At 30.2% G+C, this 12143-nt stretch overlaps 1 protein-coding gene across 19 annotated transcripts in view; it reads left to right on the plus strand.

The window, feature by feature from the left end:
• Positions 1-12143, plus strand: part of PMCA (plasma membrane calcium-transporting ATPase 3) — a 93532-nt gene that overhangs the window by 28309 nt on the left and 53080 nt on the right. For 17 of the 19 annotated variants that reach the window (XR_013878999.1, XR_013878994.1, XR_013878993.1 and 14 more), the window contains exon 1: positions 936-1284. The exons of the other annotated variants lie outside the window; for them this stretch is intronic. The gene's annotated coding sequence lies outside the window, so the exon portion shown is untranslated. Of the gene's footprint in view, positions 1-935; positions 1285-12143 lie in introns of those variants that run through there. 19 annotated transcript variants of the gene reach the window in all.

Consider the following 12143-nt stretch of genomic DNA (forward strand, 5'->3'; position numbering starts at 1 on the left):
AATGGTGTAATTATAGTTATATTTAGCCTAGAAAAATGATAAACATACCTATAGAAGCGTTAAATAATTCTCTTTTTAATAATATAAATATTTTTTAGAAACAAGAACAAGAACAATGCATAACAGTGTAAAATATAAATTGATATTTTTTTCCAAAATTCAATTCCTTCTGGTGATGTTATAAATAATATATCAAAAGTCAAATTTAGGTGGATGTTATATGAATATATAAAGCTTCTTTACAGCCAAAAAAATTAAGAAAAAAAATATCATTTATGGAGCAACAACAAAAGTGGCATTATCACAAAACCTCGGTTTTTTAGTCAGCTGTTCTATAAACAACCAAGTCATTACCTGTATATTATAAAGCAATGCCAGGCGATTAAAATGAGGTATTAAGCACTTTCTAACTCCAAAAAATGATTCTTCTACAGCAAAAATTAGTTAAGCATTTTTGGTGACTCAAATTTGAAATTTGATTTGTAGCAAGAGAAAAATATTAAAAAAACATACTTTTTTTTATCTAATAGGCAAATTAATGGTATCAATATATCCGCAAATGTCTTATATACAGTTTAATACACTTTTAAGTCCATTATTTTTGGGCTTTGAGTAATTGTCTAATAAGGTTGATTTCTAGCCTTGTCTGCTAATTTGTGTACCCTTTCCCCCTCAATCAGCTGATTATGAATTTAAACCAGTTTAATCACTCCTTTTCCAGCCCTATCAATGCCTTCCCCGGCCCCCCCCCCCCTCTTCAATATGTCTCTCTTCTGTAATTGTGTGTCTGCTGCGTTCTTCAGTTTGTGCCGTGTCCATAGGTTATTATATGTTGTTCCATGCTATATGTTGAGTTACAAGTATATGAATGTGTGTCTGTCTGTTAGTTATCTTATCATTGTGTGTGTGTGTGTTTCTAATATCTCTCGTATTATAATACAGCCAATACACGACCTTCCCTCTCTTTAGTCAGTAGTAGTAACTAACTAACTAACTGAAGCAGACAAACTGAAAAAAAAACAATAACTTACCACTGTAAAGTAAAGTTACCCTTAATTAAGCACACGCAGAATCAATATAACTGTTCTCCCTTCATAAATTGGTTTACAAGTGATTGAATCCTTGGTTTAATAAAATCTAAATAGTAAATTCAACCAAAATCATGTATATATTATATATACAGATATCATTGTTAAAAAAGATGAAAAAAATGAAGTGAATTTTGCCAATTTCTAAAGATTTGTGCGTTGTCATTTATCAAAAGGAAGATATCATCAAGTTCAGGTTAAGATTATTTTTATTTTATAACATATAAGATGTTAAAAGTACATATTTTTCATTAAATTTTTGTGGTTATATGGTCTACATAATTTTTTTATCATTAAACTCGCACAAAGCTTTTTCAACAAATGTCTTTCAAAAGGGATGTTTTTATGAAGGATATTTGAAAATTTTAGCTACTTAAAGGGGTGAAATACATTTTGTAGATTATGTTAACTTTAGGATAGCTATGACAATTTTATAAGATTTTGTAGGTATTTTTTTAAAAGTTAAATTATAAAACACTTAATTTGTGATTATTTAAGTTTCTTTTTCTAAAAAAAAAGAAAGATTGCTTTTAAGAATACGATGGGAGTTATTTTCCCCCGATTGGGAGATATCGCACCTCCCCCTCGCTTTTAATTACTGGACTATTACTCAACTTTCTTAGTAATTGTCAATCCTTTGGTTGAGTCGTTTACGAGATCTTGTGCAACATGGCATCTTCAGGAATGTACTGATAGTACCCCCTTTCCTTTGGTGGTCCTAGAAATGTAAATTTTTATTTAGACTAAATGGTGTCTTTAAAGTTTTACTTGAGGATACATAATCTGTGTCTTTGTCAATGATAGGACAATGGAATATTTATTTCAATTACTTTACTGGAAATTTTATGATAGAATTCTAATTTTAGTATAATTGTGGGGGCCCAGGGGCTAATCATCAGTTCTGTTTTTATTTCTATAACTAAGTTTTTAATAAAGTTTTATTCCAAGCACAATTTAAATTATCACAACATTATTTTGGCTTGACAGGTGAGAGATGTCTTACCTCTCACAAAGGTAATAATTAAATTATGTAAAATTATGTGATTGGTGTTACTTATCCTAAGCTGAAAAGCTTTACTAATTATGGATTCTAATACATGATTTAATTTACATAATACACATGTCAATGCCCTTAGTTTTAGAATATTTTTGACAGTTCTCTTAAACATTTTTGTTGGTTTAAAATAAGCCATTAAACTCGCACATAAGGTCCTTTTAAAGTAGGTAAAAATTTACTTTAAAAAGCTAGAAATGCACCTTTTCCGTATATTCTTAAATCAAATCTTATTCAATTGTATTTATAAAGAAATGTCCACTTCTTCCTAGTGTGATCTTATTTGATCAAAAAACTTTTTAAAATATATTTTTAAGGTGATATTTTTTTTTTTACAAAATGCGCCAAATTTTAGAAAATCTTTTGATTTGTTAACACGTATTTATGGGTAAAAACCAAATTTTTAGAAATACCTAGAAAAAACCGGAGCTACTTAAGTCTTCTTTTTTTGCGTTTTTTTGTTAAAGCAAAATAAAATAGGTATAAAAGTTTAGACTAACTTTGGAATTTGTTTTTGAAACTGGATAGCTTAAAATATCAATTCTTAAAGAAGAATATTGACAACATCCATAAAAGCGAAGCTCTGAAACAGTAGGACACACGAACATTAACACTTGTATAGTGTCAGAACTGAAAAAGCAGAATATAAATGTATAGGCCTAAACAAAATTGTAAGTAAATTTGTTGTAAAATTGTTAAATACAGGATACTGCTTAAGGACAAACTTACAATTTTAGAACTTTAATGTAGAGATTCACTGTTTTCTTATTTTTTGCAGAATTAATATAGAAATATTGTATCAAATAAAGAATGATGAATATTAGGCAATGTTGAACACTTAATGTTTGTTAATCTTCTCTTTATTATTCTTTATTAGTTTTTATTTGGTTGATGAGGCTAAAAATACGCTGATTAAACATTCACAGAATATGTGTGAGTGTGTGTGTGGATATTTGTCTGTGTATGGTATTTAGTTGGTTGTTCATTAATAAATGATAACAAATAAACACACAACTATTAATTCTTTTATCATTGTCACCTTTAAAAATTTTTTTTTTGCATAAATGCTTGAAACTTAGCTTTTTGGGTTAATTTAAGAAGATTTTATTATTTATTTATTTCAATGATAGACAGCTTTAGAAATGTCCATACATAGTGCAGCCACTAAATAAAACAATATTGAGGCATTTTTGTAATAAATCATTAATGTTTGATATTTTGTTTTTAAGTTTAATTGCGTTCATAGATTTTTAAAATCAATAAATACACAATTGATTAGATAGGTATGTTTTTTATCTTTGAAAGAAAAGACCCTATTTAAAGAACTGCAGAATAAAAAGGGTATAAGCTCTTACAAAATTCATTTAACTACTTTTTATTCTAGATGTAACATTGTTTTAGGAAATTATCTAAAGTATTTTCTAAAAATAGATTTTCTTGTTGTTAAAAAAATTGCTGTACAAAGGATGAGGTAATCATTTCCCGGTAGAGCTGAAAGAAAGTAAAAAAAGGCAAGAAAAAGTTTTAATTGTTACATCTTTGCTAGAAATAGTTTCAGTACTTTGTTAGGTTGTAATCCTGTCTTAAAATATACATCTAAAGTTTTGGTAAAATACTCAAAAAACAAATAATACCAAAATTGGTTCATTATTTTAAAAATGTGCAATTTTTTTCTCACAAAATTATTTATTTGCAAAAGCATTAAATCTGATCAGGTCCAACAAAAGGCTTCCTAGAATTTGTAGAACCATCGGTTCAGTGGTTTTAAGATATTACCGGACATAAGGATTGCCATATGTTTGTTTAGCTACTTAAGTGTAAATTATTTCATTGATGTTAAACTATCCCCCTTTGCAATGTTTACAGTTCCGTATAGAATAAACCTTTTATGTTTGAGATTGGCACATGAATAGCAAGAAATCATTTGATCTAAGAGTTTTGAAATACATTAACAATAGCTTATTGCATACTTCTTAAACTAACCAATTTTTAAAGAATTTGAGTCTGAAATATTATTTTCATTATTTTAAGTTTCTATAAAAGTAATTTTGAAGGAAACCAAACTCCTAAATCCTTTTCATGGAAGTACCCTTTTTTTATTTAAAAAATACATTTTACTAAAAAAAAACTTTCTCTATTTCATTATAAAACTAAGATGAACCCTTAACCTAGTATATGATATGCAGTAGTATACAAGTAGGAATCTGGTTTTACAGCCCATCATTAGGATAACTCAGTTCTGTTTGTATGTGTCTTGATGAGTGTTTACCAAGTAGAGTTGTGTTTCTTCTTGTCAGGGAGGGAGGGGACATTAGGCTGTTTATTACACTAGTCCCCAAAGTCTTTCAATAACGTTATCTGATTTAACTTAGCAACTATAGGGACTTTTATTGAATTTTGATTGGTTGGTTTATATATTTAAGTGACCAAACGTTTCTACCACTAATTGTATTCTACAGAAGGGGTACTTTTGTGTATCATCATTGGGGATGTGCATCAATTTATCGTCCATCGTCTTAACCCTTTAGATCCCTGGTTTCTTGTCTTTATTTTTCCTCCTAAGCATATTGCAGTTCTTTACAAGTATATGCTAATAGCACAACTACTCTATAACAGGGATCTAAAGGGATAAGACACTGGTCGATTAATTGATGTACTTCCCTTATGATGATACACAAATTATTCCTTCTGTAGAAAAAAATAGTGGCTTAAACGTTTAAACACTCGACTTAATTTACAAACTTATCAAAATTCATCCAAGTCCCTAATAAGAAAACGTTATTATAAAACTTAAGGGACCAGCGGAATAAACAGCCCATTGTACCCTCACTCTAACTTTATAGGTGTGTACGTTGCTTTAGTGATGTTAGATATGTTGAATGATTAACATATAATAATATTCTCTTCTTAGTCCTTTCTTGCATCCCAATTCATCAATAAACATTATTAACAATATTGATTGATTGCACTTGATGTGTGATTAAAAATTGTTCTTAAAAAATACTTATATATGTAAAATGTACATCTCTTAAACACTTTATTTTTACTCATAAAATATAAAGCTTGCTTAAATTTTTAGAAAATCATTGTTGAGAACACTTGTTTTCTTAAATTCACCAGTAAACAACTGGGGGAGGGGGAAAGGATGTCGATATCTCGTAAGTTGTAGTATTATAACTAAAAGTCTTATTACTATTATTCAAATGTTCTAACTTCTAATTAGGACTTTGCTTTCAAGTATAAAAATTCTTTAAAGTGACAAGATTATAAAATACATTGCATTGTATGAAGTTATAAGTTGTAACCAACTGGCAAAATAATCAGTAAAACATTTTTGGGGTAAATTAAAGCTAGTGGATGCAAAAAAATCATCAAATTAGTTATGAGGGGTATTTTTGTAATTTCATATTTAGAAGGTGCAAAAGTTTTTGTTTAAAAATATGGTAGTGTCTAACGGAAAAATTTAGTTATAAAAAAGGTTCGTCAATTATAAAATACTAGCTAGTACGCCCCTAGCTTCTAGGGACCTTTATTCGGAGAGGCAGAGAGGGGTTATAGATATAGCTTAAAATCATCACAGGACCTTTTAGAAGCTTCCCTCGAAGGAAGAGCTCAACCGGTACAGTAGTTATTGAGATCTTGAGATTCAGACATAATCCCTTGCTACTTTATATTATAGGATTAATAGGGAATATTACTTATATATTAACTACTCCAAACATGTTCATTTACTTTTTAATTAAAACTATTACTAACGATTCTGGCTTTAATCCTTTGATCAGTGTTATCAGCACAATCTCTATTAACCACCAGAAGTACATTTTATCATTAGTATTAATATCATGAATAAGAGAACAGTTTCTCTGTAATCACTTTTATATTTTATCAAAAGTACATCGGATATTTTCACGAGAAAAAAAACATAATTTCTAGGAAGTGTGGTGTTCTTATTACATGCAACGTTAAACTTATTTCAATATTATTTTATTACGGTACATATCGTAAAATCTCAATTATAAAATACATACACGTTTTAGAATACACAATAAACATTTAGATTTTAAAGACTTTTGATATGCATAATTTAAAAGGGTTTCTTAGTAAGGCAATCATACAATACTAACCTCTGGCGGAAGGCGGGGAAAGTCAGAAAAATAGCTTAAAACCACCTTTTAAACATTTTCTCACAAAATATAACCAATTCGATCCAATATTTTCCGAGATCTTAATCTTAAGACAAAAAACCTTACTACTTTATATAATTGGATACATTCTAAGTTTTTAAGGCCTAAAATATAAATAGCAGTAAGAAATAGATCCTTCTTAGATCTTTTTAACAGATAAGCTAAACTTTGATAATATTTTTTATCCAAAATAGTTTTACAACATTTTTCATTGCATTTATATATTTGTTTCTTGTAGGTATGTTTTTGGAGACAGTTGACCGCGGATACATATTCAAACGTAGGGCAAACTTAAAAATGGTTTGCTTTAATAATAGGGATAGTTTAGTAGTTTTGAATCACAATTTTATAGAAGCTTGATATAGTTCCTTGGATGGTTATAGGCCATTTTATTGTAAATTAAACTAAGAATCTAATTTTGCTTCTTTCTTCAATATTAAAACTTAAAGCCCTTAGAAGGAAGGGGTTAAGTTTGATATAAAATAAGAGAGAGGGGGGACAATGGGCTGTTTATTACACTAGTCCCCAAAGTTTTATAATAACGTTTTCTTATGGGCGGCTTAACAACTTTGGGGACAATTTTGATTAGTTGATTCATCAAATTGAGTGTTCAAACGTTTTAACCACTTTTAAAAATCTGCAGAATGGGTAATTTTGTGTATCCTCACACATTGTTTCATCCCTTTAGATAAACTACACCTTTCTTATTTACCTCTGCAAGTGTATTGTGACTGTAGGGAAAATGAAGAAAATGAGTAGGATATAATTGAATATAGAGAGCTGTGCTGTGATTAAAAATTAATTTTATTATCTGTGTGTCCCACTTTGCCACCAGTTTGGTATAACAATAAATCTATAAATATAGATGTATAACCAGACAACTACCTGGATCCCCTTAGTGGGGATCCTTTTCGTCAGCTAGCAAATTGCTTTCTGCCCTTTTTGTAGCGACTTGGCAGTGTTAACCTTCCCAACGCTATTGGTTGATTTTCCAGGACCAAATTGAAATTCGGCGCATGGTCTTCGGGATGGGTACATAGTTATTTAAACCCTTCCCCCCTCTTACATTATTTACCATTTCAGCCAATCGAAGACAGACTCTTATTAAAAGTAGCTGATCTATTTTATTATAAGAATAAATTTAAAATGATTTCTTTATTAACAAATGCCTGCAGTATTAGGAATTAAATCCTAAAAAGAATATAATACATATAGTTTAACCTTTCTCTCATGGCTTGGTCAGAATTTGAAAGGTTTCATTTTTACCTCAATTCAATTGACATTCCTTATTACTTGCTGCCTTTTATTAAATAATATTTCATATATTCTTTTTTTTATGTAATCTTCTTTTAAACATTGCATAACTTTTGTATTTTAATTAAAATTGACTTCTAACCTTTATATTATTTCATTTTTGTGAATTTTTATAACCTTATGATTAAATGACAAAAATCATTTTATCATTTAGGCTACTTCTAATGTGGTTTATCGCAAAGAATATGCAGAATATCTGTGTTTTGCCAAATTGATATAATCTTTCGAGACCTTTTGTTTTGTTTTGTTTTAATCTTTTTTTTTTAATTGATCACATGGATAATTTTGACAATTGTGATGAGAAAAAAGCACTTTAAACAATAGGTATTTGAATAAGATCTATGCGATTTAAGAATTTCTATCAAATATTTATGTTGATTCATATATTTAAAGTGAGAAACATTTTGAGGCAATATTTTCCAAGAGCAAATTTTTTAATTTTATACTTTTTAATTCCATAATATATTTTGAAATGTTCTAGTACTATGTGGAACGTGTTTATGTACATATTATACTTTCCATATGGGTGTGGGGGAGAAAGGGTTGATGCAAGTTATAAGCGGATTTGGATGACAATATTACCTATTTAGAAAGGTGCATCATATTGCAATTTACCCTCGAAACTTCAGGGAAAGACATTTGTGTTCGGAATAATATATTCGGTATCAACAAAAATGGATCAATGGAGTATGACATGGATCCATTATTTGCCGTCGGCTTGAATAATGACTTCTTATTATTTTTTAAGCTGCAAACCCAGCTGAAAGCAGTTTTGGGATTAATAACAGTCGAGGCTGCAACTATAATATGCAGCTGAACCAAATAAATTGGCGGCTGAATGTAATAAATTCAAACGCAGCTGTCTCGATTTTTGTCTAGCCTCAGCCGAAAGTAAGTCAACAATTGTACACAGTATTTTCAATCAGAGAGAGAGGGGACATTGAGCTGTTTATCACACTAGTCCCCCACTCTTTATTAACGTTTGTTATTCGTTGGTTTCACAACTTTGGGGTCTTTTAATGGTTTTTGATTGGTTTATTAAGTTGAATGTCCAATCGTTTCAACCACTAATTGTAATTTGTGTATCAGATTGTATGTACATCAATTTATCGGCCATTGTCTTATCCCTTTCGATCCCTGTTTTTCATTTGCTTGTTTTCAGAACTCTAATCCCTTTTCCATATAACCCTTAGAAAAATTCCTTACATAACATAACAACTTTCAAATTATAATCAGTAATAGTGCTGAGGGTGTGATTGAGACAGTCAGAGCGAGAGTAGTTATTTATCACATCGTATTATAGACAGCTTTCCGCGGATATATAAGTAAAAGTTTTGATATCCTCGAGAGGCCGAAGGCGCGGACTAACAAAACTGGTATTAATTTCATGATTTTTATTTTAAGGTATTCTTAAAAAAATTATCTGAAATACGATGTTATACATGATTGTTCAGTATGGCTGAGAACCGATTTTAATCCAGCGGATGTTAATCAGTTTCGCAGCCATGCTGGAAAATACATTAATTTGATTTTGGGTGGAGGACACCAATACATTCATTCTGTAATCTAAATTCAGATTTAGTTATAGTTCACTGTGAACAACAAAGATAAAGTTAGTTATAGAAAGATAATAAGGTAGCTTCGTATTTTAAAAATATTATATATTTGTCAGAGAGGGATAGGACAATAGGCTGTTTATTACACTAGTCCCCAATTTTTTCTTATTCTTAACAACTTTGGGAACTTTTGTTGAATTTAGATTGGCTGGTTCCTTGAGTTGAGTGTCATAACGTTTCAACCACTGATATTAATCTACAGAAGTGGTAGTTTTGTGTATCATGATAGGGGATGTACATCGATTTATTGGCCATTGTGTCTTATTCCTTTAGATTCCTGTATTTTTGTACTTATTGAAAACTTAAAACGTTTTAACACTCAACTTAATGAATAAACCTATCAAAATTCACAAAAGTCACCAAAGTTGTTAAGCAAACGAGTTAGAAAACTTAATTATAAAACTTTGGGGACTAGTGCTATAAATAGTCCATTGTCCCCGCTCTCTCTGATCATTTTATCTTAACAAACACTGCTACACTTAACAATCATCCTTGTTTTCTATATATTAAGTATTCTAAGATGCTTAGTGGTGAATTTAGGATAGGCCTATTTATCTGTTGAAGGCCCAATCCATCAAAATTACAATATTTTCAAACACATTTTATGTCAAAATTTGTGTATGTTAATACATGAAGGCACAAAAGTAGCACAATTATATTTTTTTATGATTTGTGTAAAATGGAACGCATACTTTAGGGTTCAGGGGTTGAGTTTTGTACATCGTATTATACAAGAGACGTTAAAAAATTTTATTTTGATGACAAGTGCGTGACGTCAAATAGGGTAGAAGCTGTAGACTTAGGGTAAAAGCTGGGGTTTTACTCATGGTTTTCAGTAAATTGGTCAATAAATGTTCTGACGAAAATGACTTAAATTAAACCCATTTTAATCTTTAAAAATCTTTTAGCCGTGGATAAGCTTCACCCTACAGGACCTACAGAATTTGTCAGTATGCAGTCAAATGATTAAGTATCAATTGAATAAAATTAAAAGTAAAGTAATGTATATAATTATAGTACATTGCTGTTATCAAATTAATTTCATGGAATTGATAAACAAGCAAGTTATTAAAAACAAGTTGCTTCGTCCCTAGTATCTATGGGATCTGTATTCGAAACGGAAGGGAAAATTATAGCCATAACATCTCAAGACATTGAATTGTTAATAGAATAGCCGTAAACCATCCTAGGTTCTATTTGTAGCTTGCCTAAAATGGAAGACTCATTTGATGCAGGGGGGTTTTAATTTAATCAAGTTTGCTAATGATTATTTTCAAGTTTGATAATTTTAGCCTTCATAATATTAATATCCTAAACATCTAAAAACAAGGATGACAACATCCATAAAAGCGAAACACTGAAACGGTAGGACAAACGGACATTAACACTTGTATAGTGTCAGAACTGAATAATCAGAATATAAATGTATAAGAGTCGATGCAAAATTGTAAGTAAATTTGTTGAAAAACTGCTTGATACAGAATGATGTTTATGGACATACTTACATTTTTAGGACTTAATTATAGAGTTGCTTCGCTTATAATATTGTACTTTGTTGTCCCAGGAACCAGTATACAAAAAATCAGATCAATCGGATAATTAGATCATATAAAAATTTGTTGCTAAAAAAGTAAAAAAATCAACATGTTTAAAATGGACGTACGGACATTTTGGTAATGATTATAGAGTTGCTACGCTTTCTAAATCGTATCTAACTACTGCAGGAATCACCATGCAAAGTTTGAAATCGATAGGACAATTCTAACATGCCTAAATTAACGAAAAAAGCTATCCGTGACGGACGGACGTACGGAGTGACGGACGGACGGACGTACGGACGGACGGACCGACCCTAATTATAGAAAAGCTTCGCTTTTAATAATTATAGAAAAGCTTCGCTTTTAAAAAGGCGCCGTTTTGTTAGATCCAGGAAATTGAAAGAAGTTATCAATTTAGGGCATGAACTTTTTTTTGAAAACTAAACTTATTTTGTTTGGGAGTGAATGAGGTGTATAAATCATATACAGTCTCATATTTAGCCAGGGAGGAAGGGGACATTGGGATGTTTATTATACTAGTTCCCAAAGTTTTTCAACAACTTTTTCTTACACGTTGGCTTAACAACTTTGTGGACTTTTATTGAATTTTGATTGGTTTATGAAGTTGAATATTGAACAACTAATTGTAATCTACAGAAGAAGTAATTTTTTGTATCCTCATTGGGGATGTACATCAATTTATCGGCCATTGTCTTATCCCTTTAGATCCCTGAATGTACGCTCTGTCTCTACAAAATTAGATTCCCTATCTTGTCAAACACCAAACTACCGAAATTGCAGACACTTGTATTTGTAATAGAAAATTAAACCTTATAATATAACGTAGTATTTTTTTGTATTGAGCTAAAGATCTCGGAAACTGCTGGTCTAAACCATTTTTCTTTTCAGAGAAGCTTTATAATTGTCTTTGAGTGGTTTTAGGTTATTTTCGAGGCCTCCTTCGTCCTCTCATAGAGGCCAGGGGGGAATCAATTAGTACTAAATTAAAGAATCATAGGTATAGTTGAAAAAATAGATTTATCTGTAAAACATATTTTAAAATAGAGTATTACTTTAATACTTGTTAATGTTTGATAATCTTTTTTCATACACACACATACACACACACACACACACACACACACACACACACACACACACACACACACACACATCCTTACCATATCCGTCCACAACCAGAGGAAATTAAGTTTAAAGATAATGTCCTTCACTTTACAGTTTAATTTTACAACAAGTCCTCCTGCCAATATCAATATTTTTCATAACATCAAGTAAGTAAAAAAATTTTTTTATAGAATTTCTAAAAGCTGATCACATTTCACAATGTT

The sequence above is a fragment of the Acartia tonsa genome, chromosome 4 (assembly GCF_053477335.1).
Source record: "Acartia tonsa isolate MP-2025a chromosome 4, ASM5347733v1, whole genome shotgun sequence".
Taxonomy (NCBI): domain Eukaryota; kingdom Metazoa; phylum Arthropoda; class Copepoda; order Calanoida; family Acartiidae; genus Acartia; species Acartia tonsa.